Here is a 23,519-nt window from a genome sequence, read left to right as displayed (position 1 = left end):
CCCTATAGACTGATTTGTCGGCATATCTGTATTAATACACATTTTGGCTACTCACACTTTTTGAATTGGTCCTTGTCAAGCTTGACTGCAAAGAACACCATTCTCCGATTCTACAGCGAATACGAAGTAATTGAAAAGAATGCAGATGTGAATAAAAATGAATCGGTGATCGTAATCTCCATTAATGATATTGGTTGCAAAGTGAATGACAATTCAGCAAGCAGTGGCTAAAGAGGACTGAACCAAAGTCCCAGGACTTATTTTTTCCTAAGTAGATTAGCTCTGAGACCGCTAAAGCTGCCACGACGGAAACAAAAAGTTACTATCTTTCCATTACATATCTGGGCTTTATAACTATGCCATGCCAAACCTTCAAAAGTGTGGTGATATTTTATTGATTGCATAATAGAAGCATTAAGTTCTGGCCCCTCAAAAGCTGCAAATTATAAACTTGGCATAAGAGGCTTAAAATTTGTTGCCATTATTCTTATAGTGGATAAGGTTATTCTGGCATGTCATAATCCCGGAATTTTGGGGCCATCTGTATCAACACCTTTGCCCATAGACCGAGAATGGGCAAAACCCTTTGATACATCTGGCCCTAGGTCTTTCCCACAATTGCATGAATACAGAAACATAGGGCCAGATGTACGACTCTTTTTTGCGGCCACAATGGGGAAAACCTCCCGTTTGCAAAAAAGGTTAAAAGCATTTGCGACTCGCTATTAGGAAGGGACGTCCCTTCCTAATAGCGAGTCAACATGCTATGTACTAGGTGTTTTGCGTCCGCATTTGCGGCCGCTAAACACTAGCAGTTTACCACTTATTTCAAGTTGGTGGTAAACCAGTCGCAAAGGGGAAGTGCTCCCCAGGGGACCCCTTACCCATTGTGTATGTTGGAAAATATTTTTTAAGAGCAGGCAGTGGTCCCAGTGACCACTCCCTGCCCTTAAAAAAAGTTTCATTTTTCTTTTGTAAATCCATCCCTTTTTCCTTTAAGGACAAGAATTTACAATGCAACGGTCTCGCCTTTGCAAAAGTTAGAGCTATTGGCATTGTAAATGACAACTTTTTTATTTATGTGTTGGTTTTGAAAACAGATAAATAAATGGCATTGTTATTTACAATGCCAATAGCTTAATCTTGCAAATGCGAGAATGTATTGTGTACTGAGATGGACAGTAAGGAGGCATTTGCGCTGAGAGGGGCAGTGAGGAAGTATTGTCCTCTTTCACCTTCCACCACTGCTGCGGATTCACATTACGTTCCTGCTTACCTAGTTTGTTGTCTCACCAGCTTAATAAATGTGAACGCGTCCCTCTGCAGGCCATTATCAGCGGTCCTCAGCTAGCCTCGCACTGGCCCCCCTTGGTGAAGTCTTGCTGGGGGAGCGGGGATTTGTTGGCACCGTGGGTCGCAGCGAGACTGGGGTGGGAAGGAGAAGGAGCGTGCAAGCGGGAGCGGTGAGGGGGGGGGGGGCACTGTTCTGGGCGCCTATGGAAGAGGCAGCGTTTGGTTTGGTGATGGGGTTAGAGGAGCTGCAAGACACCCTGGGAGGAAGGGGGCAGGGTGGGGGCACCAGCAGGAGGGGGCAGGAGTGTCATTGCCCGGCTGGGGGGGCACCGGAGCCCCTGGGAGCAGACAGCCCCTTGCAACATCTGCTCCGTTTGCATTGGAAGTGACCGGTGCGCAGTGATTAAGCCATTAGGTACCGGAGTCACTCCAGCACATGACAAAAACCAGTACTGTCACAAAAGTGTACGTTAAAGTGAAACCACAACGACGCTCCTATGCTTCAAGTTCTGTTTATTGTGACGATACCCTTGGAGCACGAAGCTCTCTCACTGTTGTAAACTCAACTCTCCTTGGCTCCGCCCCGTCCCGCTCTTCCCATTGCGCTGCCCTCCCTCCTCGCCTGCACCCTGCTGGTGCCTAGGTGCACACCAAGGAAGGCGTGGTGGTGCTGCCATGGCCTGGTCCCGGCCGCCCGTCACACAGCAGATTAAAAGGGAGCCCCGTCGGCAGAAGGGGGCTTCCAGCCGCCCACCAGCCCTGCGAGGCACAGTTGGCCGAGGCGGCTCTATGCCCAGTGGTAGACCGGACCGGGACCCACCTGTCTGTCAAATAGTTGCAGGGGATACATCAGCCTAGAAACGAACCTTTTGATAGGGCAGAGGGAATATTTGTAGAATTTTCGCTAGGTAAAACCTGATGGCAAAGGACAAAAAAAGAGAAATGACCCCCAAACCATGGGAAAAAACACCCAACGGTGTGGCCGGTCATTTGCTTTTATTTTTCAAAAACACACTACCACTATGGCTGAGGGTGTTTCTTTTTGAAAAATAAACTTTGGAAAAATTTGACGGAGTTGTCATGTTTGAGTGAGCAGTAATGGTGGTTCCTCCCAATGTATAGTGAGTGTTGATAGGATTGACGGACGTCTTTAAATTTGGAAGGCATTGCAGAGGCAGGCTGGTGGATGTAAAGTCCTCTTCATATAAACTGTACTGGTGAAAGCTCATGGACACTTTGGCCTGATACTTTGCGAGGGTGGTAGCGGACCTTCGGACTTACCGAATAACTGCCCACAGGACCGCGGAGGCAAGAAGGGAGAACACTGTGACCCTGGGCTTGTTGTAGTCGCGCCAGGAACACCGAGGCGGACTCCAAGACCCAGGTTCCCTCACCCGACACCACCTGGCCCGGGAGAAAGCCGCGCCCACTCTCCCCACCCTACTTAACAGTACCATCCTACCCGCGATGCAGGAGTGCGCGCGGGAGAAGCCCGGGACCCTCTGCGACCATCAGCGGCCGGGCTGGGCCACCCCCATTGCATCTTGAACCAGAGGTACCTTTTGAACATTCCCCTAACGAGTGAAATGAAACAGTGACTGTCTGCACTCACGAACCCATAAAACAATCTGTATCTGTGGATTACAGGACATCGTGTAACTGGGAGAGTCGCGACATTATCATTCACGAAGCCATAAAAAGGGGAGGTGTTATTCATTTACTAATTTGACAAGCTGGGAACACAAGAGTCGGCTAATTGTTGATCTAGTTTACATCCCCCTGCTCATTTAATTGACTATGTCTAACAAAACTAAAACACGCTCTGCCACAAGTAAAACTCTTGCATCTCGCCCCCCTAACAACTTAGGTGTGGCACAAAATGTGGCCTACAGCCAACCGCAATTGATTTGATGTTGCAAAAGGTCAATAGGGAGAACGAACGTACTGAGAGAAGTTTATCTACCCCAAACACTTCTTCACAACCTACTGTTTTAAATGTCTCAGAAATGTCTGATAACGGTTCTTCAGAAAATTCTGCCGATTGTATCCCTTGTGCACAGGTGATAAAAGAAGCAGTAAAAAGACAAATTAGGTGATAAAAGAAGCAGTAAAAAGACAAATTAGGAAAACTAAACAAGGGGGTAGCAGGAAGAGTAAACGGAAGAACACACAAAGCGGGGCAACATCTGGGACCAAAAAACGGGGGGAAACAGTGATTGAAGAAATTGAAGAACGAGAAGTAGGTCAGGTACTCCCACTGAGGTGGTTGGATGAAGTAATGGAAGATTTCCAAAAACGTATGGAAACTTTTATCACGAACCAACTAAAACCAATAATCAGCAAGGTAGATAAAGTAATAAATGAGCTAACGAAGTTAGGAAAATGCAAGGGCTCTTCTGACTGCAATCTAACACCAAACCGCCCTCTGGCTGGGACCAGGTCAGGGGAACAAGTAGGGGGAAATAAAAACTGTGTAAGTAATGAACATTGCACCTTAGCTCAAGTACACGAAACACCAACGGCCCTAGTACAGAAAGAAAGGGGCAATACCAACACAGGGGGAATTAAGAATCTAGAAAAGGTCCAACAGAGAACCAATGCCCCGAAAGCGCAACAAGAAAATGCAACAACTCATGTCTGTTTGGAGAATGACCAGTCTAGATATGAGGTGATGGACATATCTTCACACTATGTTCCAACATGCATTAATTTACCACCTGAAGCATGCCCCTATGCTGTTGTTTTTACCGGGGTCCCTGCTTTGAGGGATGGGGAAGAGAGAGTCACATGCTGATTTAAAAACCAAAGTAATTAGGTGGCTAAATATACATAGGCCCCTGAGGGGTGGAGAACGAGGAGAGATACTTCTTGTAAGAAGAGCAAATTGGGTAGGTAGTAGGAGGAAAGATATTACAGGAGACTGTATAGTGGTAAACTTTAGGAACACTGACCTAGTGAAATACTTACTATGTGGACATAACAAAAATCATACCAGCATCATATGCCCCTTACCACTAGGATATTTTTACCCAAGAAGACGTGCTGTAAATCCTCTGTACTATGCCCAAGATAGACCAGGGATCCCAGGAGCAAGACATTGGCCAAGAATGGAAGAGCAGAGAGGGCAGAACCATACACAATGGATTAATAGATTCAGCCCACTACAATCTCTCGACGAACTAGACTGACTACCCCAAACACCCCGGGAAAAGGTGGCTGTATTGGTAGGAAATAACCCTAGTGCACAGAGGGGTTTAGAAAGTGACCTAGCAAACAGGGTAGATATACAACAATTACCCATAGCTAACAAGTTTCAGGGAGTGATCTTGGGAAGTGAGGCGGATCCGAAAATATATATCTACAGGGCAGACACAGGGGGGAAACTATGAAAGAAGGTTTAAAGATACTGTCCTGGAATATTGCTGGTCTGGCGGGGAAATTTAATAATGTGGAATGGAAAAATTATATTCGTGACTTTCATGTCCTAGCCTTTCAGGACACCTGGGCGGTAGATCCCTCTCCCTACCAAATAGAGGGCTATAAGTGTTTTTTTACACCAGCTCTGGAAGGCCGATCTGGTAGAGCCAAGGGCGGGCTCACTTTATATGTAAACTAGCAGCCCGCCCCAGCGTTGCCTGGGGCAGAAAAGGGCTGGGGGCAGTACACCCCCTCCCGTCCCGACCCCCTCCCGTCCCGACCCCCTCCCGTCCCGACTCCCTCCCGCCCCGACTCCCTCCCGCCCGACTCCTTCCGCCTGTCCTTCTGTGCACACCCGCTCCCCTCCCGTCCGACTCCCTCCCGCCCTGACTCCCTTCCGCCCTGATTTCAAGCTTTACTTTACCTGCGCTGCCGCTCCGCTCCTCTTCGCCATGACGCGCCCGCGCTCCTCACCTCACTGCAGCTCCATGTCAGCCGCTCCTCCTGATCGTCATCCCGCACATCACAGTCATCACGCGCGTCGCGGCCAGTGCTACTTTCAGGGAACTACTTTGTTTTAGAACTTAATTTTTTTTATTTACTTTTTTTTAAAATTTATATAGCCTATGTCCATCTACACACCCTGACATTTTCATAGATGTATCTGGTGTGTAGATTGGCGCTGGGTTCTTGAGTTTACCTGGCCAAAAGGTGCAAGTTCTCTCTTTATAATAGTAGTATAGATATAGAGTTAGAAGGCTCATGGCTAGCAACCTCATGGCCATCGCACACCTTGCAGACGGCGGAATTCCAGGGCCAAGGGCTAAGGCTACTGATATTTAACATGTATAATTCAGGAACAGGTGAAGGGAATCAATCAGTTATCCACGAATTAGAAGATAGACTCTACTATGAGACTAAAAAACGGAAAAGAGGTGGAAAACCAGTAGTTCTGATAATGGGCGATTTAAATTGTCACCTCTGCCCAAAACTAATCCCTGTAAAAGCAGATTGGTCATCATGCCCGATAGAGAGTGGCCCACACCTTGTGCATAACACGGAGGGAAAATCCATCATGAAGTTGCTAGGCAATCATGCCTTATCGCACACAATAGATTTGGTGGCCCCGGGGAGGGATGGCAACCTTACACCAACGTTTAAGGGAAGAGGTTGCAATTTGATTATAGATTTTATGTTGATATCCTAATTTGCAAAGGATAGGGTTAAGGAGATGAGAATAGAGTAGAACCCATTTAGCGATCACAATCCATTGACTATGGAATTAGTATATAGTGGCTACCCTGTTAGAAGTCAACAAGCAACCACTGAGCTGCGATCAACGGATGAGGGAAGGCGTCTTAGATGGGCCAAAATTAACGCTGAGGAGTTTTACGGAACCCTTGTAAAAAAAGGTAAAAAACAGATAGAAGGCTGTCTTGACCTTTCAGTAGAAGGTGGGGTGCTGGTCTCTGTGTTTTTTTTTTTTTTAAAAACTTTATTGTTAGGAAGGAATAGTGTTCAGTCAATTGCATACATTCAATTTGTAATCTTGCATTTCGTACATCTTATCTGTGCAATAGTTCGCGGGCTATAGTTTCGTAATTAAGACATAGTACCTTCCGTGTCACGGGTCTCGTCTAAGCATACAGTATTTGACATCTGTTTATAACGTGCATTTCTTCGATAACCCCTCCTCCCAAGTTCAGTGACGACTATGTCTCCTTCCCTTTAACTACAAAGAACAAACTCCCCAACTTACCCCCCCAACCCTGTGTCATCATATCCCCCGAATTCCCTCCATATCCTGGTCTCTGTGTTTGAGTCACTAACCAATCTGGTGAGTGAACTCTTGAAAATAAACGGGCCAAAGAAAGCGGAAATACAGCCACGTTGGTTTGATTCCGAATGTTCCACGGCACTGAGAGCGCTAAAATCATGCCTCAAAAAGCAACCTAGGGACAAGCAGGAAGTAGCCTCATGCAGAAATCTATATAAGGCAAAGGTCAAGCAGAGGAAACTTACGCTTCAAGCTGAAGTTTGGGCGGACCTGTGGGAGGCTGGGGAACACAGGGACTTTAATGAATTTTGGAGGATTGTTAACAGACCCTGTTTCCAAGATAGAAACGCCCCGGTGATTAGTAATAATACCCTTCCTGAACAATGGGTAGCACACTTCAAGAGTCTTTATAACCATGAAAGTGACATCGTGCCGGAAGGGAGCTGGCGCGAAGCTCGGTCCGGTGATGTAGAATTCTCACTTCAAGAAATCACCCAAGCAATTAGAGGGCTAACTCGAAATAAAGCACCAGGGCCTGACGGCACTCCACCTGACCTCTATTTAAGCAATATAGACCTCTGGGCCCCTATCATGACCAGAGTATTAAACGCTGCCATTAAATCTGGTCTTCCCCGATCTTGGTCTACAGCATTGATTGTCCCTATCTTTAAAAAAGGTAGTAGGGACAATCCTCAATGCTATAGACCAATATCGCTGATAGATGTGTCAGCGAAATTGCTGGGTAGAGCGATTTTGAATCGCCTGATGTTGTGGACTGAAGAGCACAATATAATAGCAGACACCCAATACGGGTTCAGATCAGGCAAATCAACAAGTGATCAATGCTTAAATCTCTACCTTCTAGCTGAAAAATATACAAGGGTTAGTAAAGGAACGCTCTATATGGGCTTCATGAACTTGGCAGCAGCCTTTGATAATGTAAATAGGAGTAAACTCTGGGAGTTAATGAGCAACCTGGGAATTGACCCTGGACTCATCAACATCCTTAGAGACACAGAGGGGATTCCTGGGAAACTGTTGCTGCTCCTGCTCCTGCTCATCAGAGACCCAGAGCAACTGCAACCACCGAGTTTTGTGAGGCCATAGCGCTCACCACACACTACTTGAGGATTTCCCCAAACTTGTGATCAGTAGCAATGGACCCCCGCTGTCTGTTGGGGTAAACCAGCCGCTCTCCCTGCACGCTAGGTATGCCAAAGTGTTCCTCACGTTCTAATATGAAATCCAGCTCCCACTACATGCTTGTTGCACCAATGAAGGGAGAGTATAAAGTGCTAGCCATTCACTATGTAAACACATTTTGCTGCAAAATCTTTGTAATAGACTTTCACGCACCACTCACATCACAACTAAATTAAAGAGAAACAGTATTTAAAACAATCTGTTGATGAATTATTCAAAGTCTCATATTGCTATGTGGGATGGTTTCAAACTTGCCTTTAACACCGTTCACGTGGATCTGTATGTGAGGAAATGCACCGTCTTTTCCCTTTTGTTTGCAAAAGTTTGGAGTGATATTTGGCACTGCACCCACATGCGTGCATGGTTACTGGCGCACATAGCTTAGGTTGCAGCGCACATAGACTTTACACCGCCGCACACAGAGGAAAAAAATTAGAGGGAACATTGATCCTTGCACCATTTTTGTTCTCCCTTTACATTAACGATTTGGAGAAAAGTCTGGTTGCCTTAAGTGTTGATTGTCCCAAAGTAGGAAAGCGTCACATACCGGTTCTGCTGTATGCGGATGACTCGGTCCTGCTTGCCCGCACAGCCCTGAGCTTACAACATCTAGTAGATGGGTTTGTGGATTTCATGGACAAGCTAGATCTCTCTGTGAACCTGAGCAAATCCTACGTGGTGGTAACAGGCAAGAAACCCAGCAGGAAATTTGTATTCAAAATAGGGTCCCTAAATTAGAAACTGTAAGCTCCTTCTCCTACCTGGGCCTTCTATTTGACAAGGACATAAAGTTCGACCTTTTAATTGAGGAAAGATGTAGGAAGTTGGTTTGTGCAAATGGGGCAATCTTAAATTTTGCTTGTAGACTGGGTCGGTGGTCTCCAGAGCAAGTGATGAATTTATACATAGCTGTAAGTACTGCTAAAGCTCTATACGGTGCAGAGGTTTGGGGCTTTAGGGATGTCAGGCTCCTGCAACTCGAGGAAGACAAATTCCTACGGAGGATTCTGAAGATACCCCAGGCTACCCCAGCAGGAATAACACACACTGAGCTGGGGATCCCATATATTTTGGACCTGGTGAAGGTGAGACCCATAACAACATGGTTTAGGATATGGGGGCCCGGAGGCGGAATTAAGTAGGCAAATAGTCAGCGACTGTTTGCAAAAAGAAAATCATGTTCAAATTCCGTGGCTGAAATATATCAAAGAGACACTAGAATCCATCGATCAGACATTACTCTTTAGTGACCCGACCTCTATAACCACCACAAGTAGATACCAAATCAAAAGAGAACTTCTAGATAAATTTGAGTCACAAAGATCAAACTCCGACTCAGTAAAAAAATCAGTGGTGGCTCATCGTCTAGTAAGTAATGGAGTTGGTATGGAGCCCTATCTATTTTTAATGCACAACCATCTAGATAGGTTTTTATTTTGTCGTTTTAGGCTCAATCTGTTACATCATATTTTAGCTTATCCTTCAGATTTTACGGTGACAATTGAGCGGAAGGGTGCCTGCGGCTGCGACAATAGGTCCCTGCAGGACACCCTTCATTTTGTACTACTTTGCCCTTTTTATCGAACTCCCCGTCGCAGATTCCTTGTTGATATTTTAAAAGAGGCTAAAATCTGCCAAGCCAAGACCGCCCTAATCTTTTTACAAAAGGCTACTGATATGCGTACCCTATGCTCTATTGTAAATTTCTTGAAAGTAACTGTAAGATTGAGAAAAACCAGAGATTAAGTAATGATGCATGAATTGTGATTTGTTTTTATTCTGTTTTAAACTGTTTTTAAATAGTTTTAAAGTGGATCGGTTCAGAAACGTAAATGTAAATGTTTTTGTATAAATGTATTTTTATGGTGACTTTTGGTCTGACACTACCACTATGGCTGGGAGTTTCTTTTTGAAAAATAAACTTTGGAAAAATTTGACGGAGCTGTCATGTTTGAGTGAGCAGTAATGGTGGTTCCTGACAATGTATAGCGAGTGTTGATAGGATTGACGGACGTCTCTAAATTTGGAAGGCATTGCAGAGGCAGGCTGGTGGATGTAAAGTCCTTTTCATATAAACTGTACTGGTGAAAGCTCGCTCTCAGTGCACACACGCAAGCTCTGGTATACACTCCCAACGAGAATAAGGACAATAAGCAGCCATTAAGAATTCAGACAAGCAAAAAAACACAGATTTCCCCAAAATTAGGACCCTGGTTAGCACACCAGCTCTCTTCCCTCTCCCCTCCATGAGTATGTCAGCACCGCTACCACTCCTGACCTGTCAGTATTACTCATGCATTTTCTACTGCTGATAAAACGGTGTTTCCAACAGGCGCATGAACTCACTGAGCTATCTTAGCAGATAAATACCACCTCTTGATATGCTGAGGTGCTGTGTGGTAGGTGCGCTGCGGTGCAGTAGCTTCAGTGTGTGATCTTAGGCAGCTCTTGCTGCGCCGCAGCGCCCAGTAAGGCACCTGACAGAATCGTTCCCCCCAGAGGTACTCACCCGGCCGGACACCAGAGGCAGCAGCAGGACGAGCCCCCACATCTCGCGAGCAAGGGGCGCATGTTGGGGTCGTGGGGGTACTGCGTGCACTCGTAGAGTGTGGGGCTGACTCCTGTGATTTGAAAAGATTCTTGGTGCGCAGATATAGGGGCGCAAGCACCCTCACACATCCTGCAACCTCAAAGTACCACCGAGTTCTTAAAACTATGCATTGAGATGGCTCAGTGGTTATTGCCTCTACGCCAGCAGCAACTTGAGCTCACAGGATTGAATCTCAGTAGGGCTGGCTCAGACTCTCATCCTCTCCCGGGCAATAAAATGAGAACCGTACAGTTTCCGACGCAGCTGGAAATCTGATCACAATAGACTTTGAAAATGTTAAGGGCAGATTCAGGAGCAGGGCTGGGCCTGGGCTAGGATTACAGAACTGCCTTTCAATTAAACATTTTCAACAAATACATGTTTCAATCAAATGGCCGAATCCTTGCAAAATGCAGTAAAATAGGAATTTCTCACTTAAATAGTTTCCAATAAAAACTTGTCAGTGAAATGTGATGGTGGAATGCACTTTGATGACACCAGATTGAAAGTAGGCCCTCCCATCTCCCTCTCGTGGTCCGACCATATGGCAGTTCTCTTCGACTTCGACCCCGGTCCACAGGATCCGCCTCTCAAGGAAAATAGTGTCTGGACTCTTAAAAGGAATTTCTGAGGCATCAATAAAGTAGCCCTCACCCCCTTTATCGATAACTTCATCTCCTCCTTCAAACCCGACACTGATGCAGCCGCTCTTGAACTGACTCGAGCCTTCGCTGAAGCAGTCAATACTTTAGCCCCTATGAAACCCCACTACTGCGCCAGGAAACGCCCTTCGGCCCCCTGGTTCTCTGACTCCCTCAGATTACGTAGGCAGGAATGCAGGAGACAAAGACTCTAGAGAACTCATCTTGAGCCTGAGGAAAAAAACAAACATAAAAATCTCATCATAAGCTATAAGGCGGCAATACTAGCGGCCAAACAATCCTATTTCACCAATCTAACCACCTCCCTCAGCTCTCCTAGAGATCTTTTTAAAATTGTGGACTCCCTCTCTCTCACCCCGACACTGGATCCCACTGTCCGGACCCAAGAACTCTGTGACCAGATTTCCACGTTTTTTCACAACAAAATAGTAGATATTCACTCTGCTCTAGAATCCCTTAACTCCATTCAAGTTCACCTCCCTCCCCCAGACCCTATACCTAACCCTACTTTGCCTCTAGCATCTCCAGAACGACTGTCAAACTTTCCTCCCCTCTCCCATGAAGGCTTAAATGCTCTTCTAGATAAGCTCAAATCTGGCTCCCCCCTCGACCCCTGCCCTCTCAAAATTCTGAAAGACCGCAGAGAAGTCCTTCTCCCCCCTTACCTGGAGGTCATGAATTTGGCAATTTCAAATGGTGTCTTCCCTGAATCCTGGAAGCTGGCTATTGTAAAGCCCTATTGAAGAAGCCCACTCTAGACCCTGGCACTCTCAAAAACTTTTGTCCCATATCCCTTCTGCCTGCCCCTGCCAAAATGCTTGAGGCACACCTCAACCACCATCTCAGCACCTTTCTGGATAAAGCTAGCCTGCTTGACTCTTCACCGCATGGCTTTCGAAAGGCGCACAGCACTGAGTCAGCCCTTACAGTGGTAGTCCACAACATCCGCGCTAAGGTCGACAGAGGTCATCCTACCATCCTGATCCTGCTCGACCTTACAGCTGCCTTTGACACCCTGTCCACTACCATCTTGTCTAGGCGGCTCGGTGAAATGGGAGTGGAAGGACCTGCCCTTAGTCTTCTGACTTCTTTCCTTAACCAACGTACCCAAAGAGTCAAACTGGGTGACTTCCTTTCCTCTGCCAAGCCTTTGCACTGTGGGTCCCGCAGGGCTCATCCTTGAGCCCTACGTTGTTTAACATATATGTGGCTCCTCTTGCAAAGCTTGTTACATCTTTTGGACTGGAAGTCTTATCTTACGCCGACGACACCCAGATAATGGTCTCCCTATCCCACTCTGTGGAGTCCACGGCCCTCAACTTTAAGAACTGCATGGAAGCCGTGGCAGGCTGGATGTCCACGAACTTCCTTAAGCTTAACAGTGAAAAAACCGAGATCCTCATCTTTGGTGGCAAACAAGATCTCTGGTCCTCGGACGGGTGGCCACCATCCCTCGGTACCTGCCCCCTGCCGTCCTTAGCTGCCAGAAACCTGGGGATCACCTTTGACACCACACTGGCATTTGATAAACAAGTTAGCAAAACCGTGTCAACTTGTTGTGGGGTCCTGAGGGTCCTCAGGAAGCTAGTACACTATCTCTCCCCGATGCCCGGAAACAGGTGGTTATGGCTCTTATCTCACCCCCGCCTGGACTATTGCAATGCCCTCTATCTTGGTATCGGCAAAAAACTCGTCCCCCGCCTACAGTTTATTCAGAACGCTGCAGCCAGGTTTGTGGTGAATGCCCCAAGACGTGTTTCTGTCACAGAAATCAGAAAAAACCTCCACTGGCTACCTGTCCAGGCTAGGATCAACTTCAAGGTTCTGGTTCTGACCTATCAGGCCCTTCAAGGCTTGGGAGCCGAGGACATTGGGTCTCTCGTGTCCTTTTTCACCCCGGGCAGAGCCTTGAGATCTGCGCACAAAAATCTTCTTGCGACCCCCCCGGATCGCCAAGACCAGATGGGGCGGGAGGGCTTTTTTCTCCCTCGCCCCCAAGCTATGGAACTCGCTTCCAACCAACCTTAAAACCCAGCCATCTCTTGCCCTTTTCCGGAAAAATCTCAAAACCTGGCTTTTCGCCCCATCATATCCAGTGCCGCCTTCCCCTGATGCTTCCGACCACTCAGTTGTCTTTTTCCATCTTCTGCGCCTTGATGCCTCCGGGTTAAGTTGAGCTCTCACAAATCGATCGTTCATTCATTCATTCATTCATTCATTCATTCATGACGTGTCAAAGTCTTGTGGGGTCCGCGCTTACTTACGCTGTCCATGCTCCTCTGCCAGGGGACTTAGGGATCTCTTCTCAGCAGAGTCCCCAAGACACGCTCAGCAGAGAGCTGTGCGGCTCACCCGCCCTCGGCCTGAAAGCCCCCCCCCCCCCCCCCCCCCAGGTTAAAAGTGGTCTTTACATGCCCCCATTTCCCCCAACCTCAGCTATTGGTGGCTTAATTATTCAGAGCCAACACAGATGTATAATAATGTATTTCAAATACAGATGCATGATGGAATATACCTAATTTGAAGGTGGGTGATCCTGGCCGGACGGGGAGCCCGAGGCAGCCCTGGGGAATGCCGACGTTCAGACCGGGTCCAAGCTGGCACCCTCTCGGTGACCAGATGACGCTCACGGTCAGTGCTTCATCGAATTCAGCACTGGCACTTTAATGTAATCACCGGCATTCATGACGGTCTGTTACATGGAGCACAACACCATTTATTTATTTATTAAATACACCTGAAAAATGACCAATGCCTGCGCCCAAGCCATTCTCCTAGCCTCGGGGCCTGGAATAGTCTGAATTGTCACACTTGGAGGAGTGGGATATTTGCTGGTTGGGTTGGTACTGTCATTAGAGCACTGGCAGAGGCGATGGATGCTGTAAGATACAGTGGCCTCCTGATGAGGGCCCTGACACTTAGTTTTTCGAAAATTAAACGCTGCTCCTGGGGTCTCTCTTTGAGGTTCCACACACTCCCACCTCCTGCTGCTGGGTGTGCGCCCTGAAGCTGGCATCCTGGTAGTGTCAACTGTCTACGCTATATAAAGCACATTAAATAACATTAAATAGAGTAGTTAATGCTGAGTCGTGGGTGCGTTACTTCCCCTTCACATCCCTCTCATGGGACACAACTATGGCAGTGAAGTCAGCTGCCCTGGTCGCCAGAGGGCTTTTCAGAATTGCCACAGATCCAACTTTTTCGAGTTTTAAACCATCTTTCATGCAGGATAATTCTCTGCGTCAAGTAAGCCTATTAGTTCTTGTCCAAATTGCCCATCAGATGATGAAATATCTATTTAAAACTACTGTTTCCCCTTCCAGTACCCCCCTTTAACAGTAATTTTGGGGAGGGAAGGTAGCCTTACTGCTAGAGCGGTCGCCCTCGAAGCTGTGGAACCGGGTTCGAGTCTTAGCAACGACGCTCAACATCCTGTGATTTCGGGCAAATCACTTAATCTCCCCGTGCCTAACCAAAAACAAGCATTTACAATGCAATGGTCTCGGCATCATTAAAGGTAGAGCTATTGGCATTGCTCATGACATTTCTTTTTTTTTTTAAATCATCAATGGCATTGTCATTTACACTGCACTCTACAGCACGCAGCACTCTACAGCACGCAGCACTCTACAGCACGCAGCACTCTACAGCACACAGCACTCTACAGCACGCAGCACTCTACAGCACGCAGCACTCCACACTCTACAGCACGCAGCACTCCACACTCTACAGCACGCAGCACTCCACACTCTACAGCACGCAGCACTCTACAGCACGCAGCACTCTACAGCACGCAGCACTCTACAGCACGCAGCACTCTACAGCACGCAGCACTCTGCGCTCGACAGCACACAGCACTCTGCGCTCGACAGCACACAGCACTCTACAGCACACAGCACTCTACAGCACACAGCACACAACACTACAGCACACAACACTCTACAGCACACAACACTCTACAGCACACAACACTCTACAGCACACAACACTCTACAGCACACAACACTACAGCACACAGCACTCTACACTGAAAATTTCACAGCACTCTGCACTCAAAATTACACAGCACTCTGCACTCTACAGCACACAGCACTCTGCACTCTACAGCACACAGCACTCTGCACTCTACAGCACACAACACTCTGCACTCTACAGCACACAGCACTCTGCACTCTACAGCACATCGCACTCTGCACTCTACAGCACGCAGCACTCTACAGCACGCAGCACTCTACAGCACGCAGCACTCTACAGCACGCAGCACTCTACAGCACGCAGCACTCTACAGCACACAACACTCTACAGCACACAATACTGTACAGCACACAACACTGCGCTCGACAGCACACAGCACACAGCACTCGACAGCACACAGCACTCGACAGCACACAGCACTCGACAGCACACAGCACTCGACAGCACACAGCACTCTACAGCACAAAGAACTCTACAGCACAAAGAACTCTACAGCACAAAGAACTCTACAGCACAAAGAACTCTACAGCACAAAGAACTCTACAGCACAAAGAACTCTACAGCACACAGCACTCTACAGCACACAGCACTCTACAGCACACAGCACTCTACAGCACACAGCACTCTACAGCACACAGCACTCTACAGCACACAGCACTCTGCACTCAAAATTACACAGCACTCTACAGCATACAGCACTCTACAGCACACAGCACACTGCACTCTACAGCACACAGCACTCTGCACTCTACAGCACACAGCACTCTACAGCACTCTACAGCACACAGCACTCTACAGCACTCTACAGCACACAGCACTCTACAGTGTGTGTGTGGTGTGTGTGTGTGGTCTTATGTGTGTGGTGTTATGTATGTGTGTGGTAGACTTAGTTTGAGTGTTCGTTTCCTACACACTCACACACTGCCCCTACACATTCACACACTGCTCACCCTGCACACTCACACTGTTCACCCTGCACACTCACACACTGCAGTCAGTCACTCTGCAGTCACTGTCACTCTGCAGTCACTGTCACTCTGCAGTCACTGTCACTCTGCAGTCACACTCACTGCACACACACACACACATATTCTCGCTCGCTGTAACATCTGAATGTTATGCCCCATTTTGAAGGACAACACTTGTCATATACACATTTTTTGCACAGGTTAAAATTTGAACCTTGGACTACTAGATTTTAACTGGTGTGAGAAGTTTTGCACTCGCCAACCAGGGGACTCTTAATCAAGGCCTTTGTGGCTTTTTACAATCTGTAATTGTGACTGACGCTTCTTTGCATGGGTATTTTGGTTGTAATAAAGAAACAAAATCTAAACTCAACCTTTTTTTTTCATTGTAAGAATAATAATTATGCCTGTCTTTGCCATGTACAAGTAAACAACGCCCCCTAAAATACTGTCCATTGTTCCATCAAAAAAGCATCTCTCTTCCTACCAGCTGGAACAGCATACTGACATTTTATAAAGCAAAAGTCTACAGATAAAAACCTGCACTACACCCCCAGAAAGGTTCCTCCAACTCTCTACAGCTGTAGTGATCCTGAAGGTGAAAGAAGAGAGGAAGATTGTAGGCAATAAAGGAAGGGTTCTGTTACAAAATTAAAAATGTTTGACTGCGGCCTCCCAGCAGCCCATCACACTCGCCTAATACTTACTTTTGTTTTATGAAAATGCATAAGGGGTGGGCTGACAAAAAACATTAAGCACGTTATATCAGAGGAGGGATAAAACAATTAGCCACCCTCCATAGGAGGGGAGCGTGTCCCTGCGGCTGCCCTTCTCGGATGGCTGCTCCGTCTGATGTTCAGCCCCCTGCGGACAGCAAATAAAAGCGGAAGTTGCACCTTTCTCGCGCAGTCGTCTCCATTTTGTTTTCCGGTCTGACACCTGTGAAAAACGAACCCCTGTTATGTGAATGCAGCCGCTTGCTCGCTTGACGCCCGCTCTGGGGCCTCCGTTCAGAGGCGCCTTGCCGAAGAGGTTGCAGAGGTCCGGCTCTGCACTGGCTGCCTGTGGGGCTGCCCAAGGAGAAAGCATGGAAACGGAATCTGACAGGGTTCCCGGGGGCCTGCTGCTGCCACCGACGCTTCCTTTGACTGCCTGATGAAGACATCACAAGCCAGGGAGAACATTAACACGCTTTGCATCACTTAGTCTGCGTGCGTCTCCGCCCCGCTCATCTGTTCTGCTTTTAATATGAGGTTTAAAGATCCTGCGCCCTGACAGAACTTGTATGACCACAAAATAGCCAATACCCGCTTCACCAAAACAGTGTTTTCGACTCGAGCCCTGCAGATTTTCATATCTGCAAATGCTGCATGTTTCTAATCTGGGCTGAATGTTTTTACGTGAACGGATACTGGAATGCTTTGTGGACCTCAGATTGCCATCGGCAGTGTGCACATTTTACTTTTTAAATATATGTGAAATTAATAAATATCATTACAATAAAATAATCAATACTTTTAACATTCTTGGTGTCACATTTTCAAAAAAAGCCACCAGAGGAGTCTGCCTTAATGTTCAACGACTTTATTTAAAATACACTTCGTAGACGTATCGACAGTATGTTTGTGCTGCTGATCAGTTGGTAGCTTGCACATTGCACGGGGGAGTTTTTCTGGCATTACATATAAGCCATCCAGCTTCACTGCTCTATCGCATCATACTGATGAAACCCATACAGGGCAAACTCCCTCTGTGGTTACAGAACATCGTGTATTCACGTAGTATCTTAAAAACTGGTGAAGTCAGTCTGATTTTGCACCAAAAACCGTATCTCGACTGTCCGTGGAGTAACCTTCCGGTACTAACTTTTTTTCCTCACTCTTGCACGTTGACCTTAGAAAAGTAATTATTTTCACCGAAGAAAACCGCTCCCGGTATGGGGATCGGCTGTATGCTTACGTACTGCTTTGTTGAAGAGGTGGGTCTTCAAAACGCTGCATCTCGGTCGCTTCTTTTAATTGTAATTGAATTTATATAGCGCTTACTACTCCTGACAAAGCGTTGAATGATAGTCACTGATGTCACTATGCTGCCTCGGCTCGAACACGAGGTGCGAGCCCCTCGACCCCAGCTACCCCCACTGATAGACATAGGCTAACCTGTGAGTTAGAAATAACATCTTGGCGACCAGGAGGGGAGCGCGCGGGGACATGAATGCTTCCCTTTGAAATCTTACAGCCGCCTCTGCCTCCTGCACCTCCGATGCATAAGGAGCTTTTTCACCATGCAGCCAATGTGTTACTTTTTAATTATCGCAGGTGTCATCGTGGTCCAGATTGTTCCTGTTCAGCGGTACAGACTGGAAGGGGGGAGAGAGACATAACGAGAGATCAGGCCGCGAGCAACAGTCGGAGCGCTCAATGTGTGCAGTATGCATAGACAGAGACAAAGAAAGAAACAATCTTTAATCATGTCATCACATCCTAACAGGAACAGGGGTATTTACTTGCATATATTGGGGGCATCCACCACCGGCGTCGGTGCTTTGCAAGGGGTGAAAGAGCCCGTCAATAAATCCGCATTCTTTTCCCGACACTCCGCAATGATAATAAACGTCACGCGCATGTCACCGTTGTCCGCCATGTTGTAGTTGAGCGAACTTTTTTTGTCTGTCTATCTGTCCCTTTGACAAACAGGTGTTTTGTTCATTGTAGTCGACAGTACTTCCTCGGAGGAAGTCGCAGCGTCCACGCCTACCTCCTATGCACAGGCACGGCTTGCAACACCAGCGCTGACCACCAGTGTGCAAAGCCTCCTCCAATCACAGCGCGGCGCTGCCTGTGACGTCATGGGATGTCCCTGAGGTTCCCGGGCTCGTGGCGGACCAATAATAGCGCGGCTCCTCCAGTCGAGCCCCCCCAGGGCGACCCAATCACAGCGCGGCTGCTTCGAGGCTGATCGCGCGATACAGTTTATTAAACCAGCTAAGTTAGCAAGTTAATGGACAGGACGGAGGAGAGCTGCAGCAGGGGGAGGGAGGAGGGAGGGAGGAGGGAGGGAGGGAGGGGGGAGGGAGGAGGGAGGGGGGAGGGAGGGAGGGGGAGGCGGAGAGCGCGACGGAGGAGGGCAGAGGGACGAAATGGCGCCGCCGGCAAGCTCCGTGTTCTCGGATTTGGGGGCGTGTTCGGTGGGTGTGGCTAAAAAGTGGAAAGAAGCACACCGAACACACCTCCAAATCCGAGTGATGGCTCTCTCCTGCAATGGCTGGCCTCCATTTAGGAAGCCAGCCAATGGGAGAGAGCCAAAATGAGAGGCGGGATGAAGAAGCCCTACTAAGAAACATAAGACTCGCTACTTCCGGTTCTGACGAACCGGATAGTACCTCGCCCTATCAAGCAAGGAAAGTTTGAGCTATTGGTATTGTAAATGACAAATATTTTATTTATGTGTTGGTTTTGAAACTAGCGATATTAATAGCTTTGTCATTTACAATGCCAATAGTTTTAACTTTCGTAAACGTGACACCTATAGCATTTATAATGCAATGCGTGTTGTATTTACATGACTTAGATGTATTAATATTACAAATAACAATGGCTTTTTTTATAATTAATACTTAAATAAAAGCTATTGTAATTTATAATGGCAATAGCTTACACTTTTGTGAATAACTTTTGGGAAGATTATGTTCAGTGTATTTTATTGTGATGAAAATCCAAGAATAGAAGTGAAATATTAACATCTTTTTGTGACATTTGTAATAAAGCTTTCAACATTGAGAGAACATATTAGAACCAGTTGTTGTTGAATGGTTGCACAGAGTGATGCTGTGGCCTTCAGTGGTGCTGAGTGATGCTGTGGCCTTCAGTGGTGCTGAGTGATGCTGTGGCCTTCAGTGGTGCTGAGTGATGCTGTGGCCTTCAGTGGCGTTGAGTGATGCTGTGGCGTTGAGTGGTGCTGTGCTGTTGAGATCAAGCCAACAGGGGAAAAGGAGTTCAGGAGGTTATTATGAGAAGTTAACCAACACCTCTTGCACCCAGACCTTCAAGTCATCTGTGATCTGTAAGGCGATTAGTCATTAGTGTGTTTATTCCAGTATGGCTACGTTTTTTTCAGTGTGTTTGTTAGCATGTGAGCCCTTTGGTGTTGTCCGTGGGTGGGGGTGGTTGGAGATGGTTGATAAGAAAGTAACGCGGTGTTCACATCATCTAAAAATGTGGCCACTGATATTAGCGTGTGTCTGTGCAGCTCAGTGCCGCACAGAAAACGCTCGAGGGGGTGAAAGACTGACAGCAGAGAGCTGTTAAGTGAAATAAGTCTTCACAGCTCGCTCGATGCTGTTTGGGAGGTGGGAGGGGAAGTGATAGGGCTGAAAGCGCATTGCTTTGAAGTCGTGGGGAGGCAGTAGTAAACGAGTGGGAGGGAAGCGCTGGCGAAGCGTCGTGCTTCAAGAGCTTGGTGGGGAGGGGCAGGGCAGCAAGCAAGTGGAGCGCATTCCAATGAAGTCTAGTGCGATGGATGTGACGTGATCTTTTGTGACTCCAGCCGGATGTATTTGAGCACCTTATTAGCGTTCCTGATGTTTTATCCCTAATTTTAAAAAGCTGTTAAAAGTGGTATTGTCTAAAAAGAATGTGTAAACTGTGTTGAATGTGGCGTGAGCACTTGTGACTTTATTTGGAGCATTGTGTGCTAATAACAGAGCTGTGTAGTAGGGTAGGGTACACATTTGTTCGCAATATTTAGAAATAAGTAAAAAGTGATAATTTAAATATATGTAACGTTTCGGCACGAAAATATCACCTGCTGGAAGTGGCATAAGCCCCTGGGACTGCCTCTAGAGCTCTTTGTGGCAATTTCCCTAGGGCCCTCAAAGAAAGGGTTTGCGCCGATGCATGGAGTTATTGCTATGGAAGCAAAATAGCATTTTGGTTTTGAAGCACTCCCTGCATATTTATTCAAATAAAAGGGACGCATGCCCCATTTAGTATAATATCACTCATGGGAGGAAGGGAGCGCAACAGAGCTTCATATTAGTGTAGAGTGTACCTTTTCCCGTTAGATTAAGAAATGGTCAAAACGCGGTATTTTGTAAAAAGAAAACGTGTAAAGTGCGCTGGATGTGGCATGCTTCCTTGTGACTCCATCCAGGGCCCTCTGTGCTATTAATAATAACGCTCCCTCTTAGCATAAAATGCAGCTTTGTTAGTGATATTTAACAATGGGCAAAAAAGTCTATTCCCAAATGCTCCCCCCCCCCCCCCCCCCCCCACCCCCCCTCACCCGGAGCTCTGTGTGGCAATTTCACTGAGCCCTCTGTGCTTTGTTGCTGTAAGTTTGGTTTTAGCTGTTTTAAAAGAGCAGGAAAGAAACTTTAGAGGCGCTGCATAGAGTTACTGCTTTCGGAGCACTCCCTGCATGTTAATCGATATAAAAGGAACACGTGCACCATTTAATATAACATGTGAGAAATATTGTATTAAATAATATTGTATTATAATGGGGAGACCATAAACAAATGTGCTCTGGAAAGTGGTAGCTGCGCACACAAAAGTGAAACAAGATTTAAAATGATAATTCTATCATAGTGTAGTGTATGAGTTTCAGCAAAATATAGAGCATGTCTGCGTGCAACCTTGGGAGGCGGGAGCCCAAGTAAGCTTTATATTGGCGTAGAGTGTAGCTTTTTCCGTAAGATTAAGAGATGGTAAAAAGTGGTATTTTGTAAAAACAGGACATGTAAAATGCGCTGGATTTGGCATGAGCCTACGTGATTCCATCTGAGCTGTGTGTGCTATGTAAATGAAGCTCCCTATTAGTGTAAAGAGCAGCCTTCACTGTGATATTTGAAAAGGGGTACAAAATCATTTTAAGCCCCAGAGACTCCCTCCAGACCACTGGGTGGCAATTGCTCTGAGCCCTCTGTGCTCTACAGCTTTAGGGTTTGTTTCAGCTGTTTTAAAAGAGCAGGAAAGAAACGTTAGAGGCGCTGCATAGAGATACTGCTAATGAAGCAAAATAGCATTTTGGTTTTGGAGCACTCCCTGCATGTTAATTAAAATAAAAGGAACACATGTAACATTTAATATACCATCACTCCTGGAAGGAAGGGAGCCCAACTGAGCTTCGTATTAGCGCAGGGTTTAGCTTTTTCCGTAAGATTACGAAGTGGGCAAAAAGTGGTATTTGTTAAAAAGCAAACGTGTAAAGTGCACTGGATGTGGTAAAGTGAAGCCTTCTTTGTGAGCCCTTTGTGCTCTCCAGCTTGAAGTTTGGTTTGAGCTCTTTTGAAAGAGCAGGAAAGAAAGATTAGCGGCATAGAGTTACTAATATGGAAGCAAAATAGCATTTTAGTTTTGGAGCACTCCCTGCATGTTAATTGAAAGAAAAGGAGCGCATGCACCATTTAATATAACATCACCCCTGGGAGGAAGGGAGCCCAACTGAGCTTTGTATTAGTGTAGCTTTTCCCGTAAGATTAAGAAGTGGGAAAAAGTGGATAGTTTACCTACCGAAGAAAGGGGTTTACTGTACGAGCGCGCGGGGCCAGAACTAAGAGGGAGTGAGCCGGCCGCAGAAACGGAGACCTGACCCTGGGCTCCCGGGGTGGGTGTGAGTTGTGTGTGAAGCTGCGGAATATTGTACTGTAGTCCGAGTGGTTGATGTGGAGTTTCTCAAAGGAAACTGTGTTGTGGGGAGCTGCCCGAGGAGGGGATGATATGACATTCACAGATTCGAATTAGGAAAGCTACAAAAATACTTGCTTGGCGTGAGAATTGCCTAGAAGGCGGATCTGAAATACTGTATGAAGAATTCATGTGTAGCACTTGCAGGAGGGAAGGGGCATCGCTGAAAACTCTAGGATATTAGGTGTGGAGGTGCACGTGAGGATGTGGGGAAACTGAAGAATGGGTGATCAATGGAAGGGAACCGGAAAAAGACGTGAGGTACATACGTGCCTACATTCTATGGCTAAAGGATGTAGCATTTTTTTCAAGTTCTAAACCCTGTCATTATTAGGGTATGCTGACGTAGATGGTAATGACATCATCGAACCATTGACGCTACGATGATGGGAGGTGGGGGGGAGAATCTGCAGCCCGAGAGGGAGCGAAGAGCAGCTGGAGGGTGGGAGGGTAAGAGAAGACGGAGGAGCAACAAGCTCTCGGCATGGGGCAGGGGATCAAAGGACAGCACGGACAGTGAACAAGTCGGATGGGGGTGGGGTGTGGGCGGGGCAGGGGAGTGAGCGAGTGGGAAGGAAGCGCTGGCGAAGCGTCACGCTTCAAGAGCCTGGTGGGGAGGGCAGGGCAGCGAGCGAGTGGAGCGCATTCCAATGAAGTCTGGTGCGAGGCGTGGGGGGCGGGGGAGGGGGAGCAGCAGCATATGGGGTTTGAGGGAAGAGAAGCGCACGCCTGGGGAAGCTTCATGCTCCAGTACACAACATGCATTGTAAGAAATCCGCTTGGTCAAGATAGTTTGTTCTAACACAATAGGTTTCGAGTAATACATTACTCGACCTAATGAATGTGTTCTTCTGTAATTAAACTGGTGCCATGTAAAGCACGCTGATACCCGATGTTTCAGGTCTAGTTCGCGCTATATAAAACAAAAAAACAAAAATCCCCTTTTCA

At 47.0% G+C, this 23,519-nt stretch overlaps 1 protein-coding gene across 2 annotated transcripts in view; it reads left to right on the top strand.

Annotated features, from left to right (window-relative positions):
* SEPTIN2 (septin 2) overlaps nt 1–23,519 on the top strand; it is a 1,039,523-nt gene that overhangs the window by 100,302 nt on the left and 915,702 nt on the right. The window lies entirely within an intron of this gene.

This window comes from Lissotriton vulgaris, chromosome 11 (assembly GCF_964263255.1).
Source record: "Lissotriton vulgaris chromosome 11, aLisVul1.2, whole genome shotgun sequence".
In the NCBI taxonomy this organism is placed as follows: domain Eukaryota; kingdom Metazoa; phylum Chordata; class Amphibia; order Caudata; family Salamandridae; genus Lissotriton; species Lissotriton vulgaris.
This window is presented reverse-complemented; position numbering and strand designations above follow the sequence as displayed.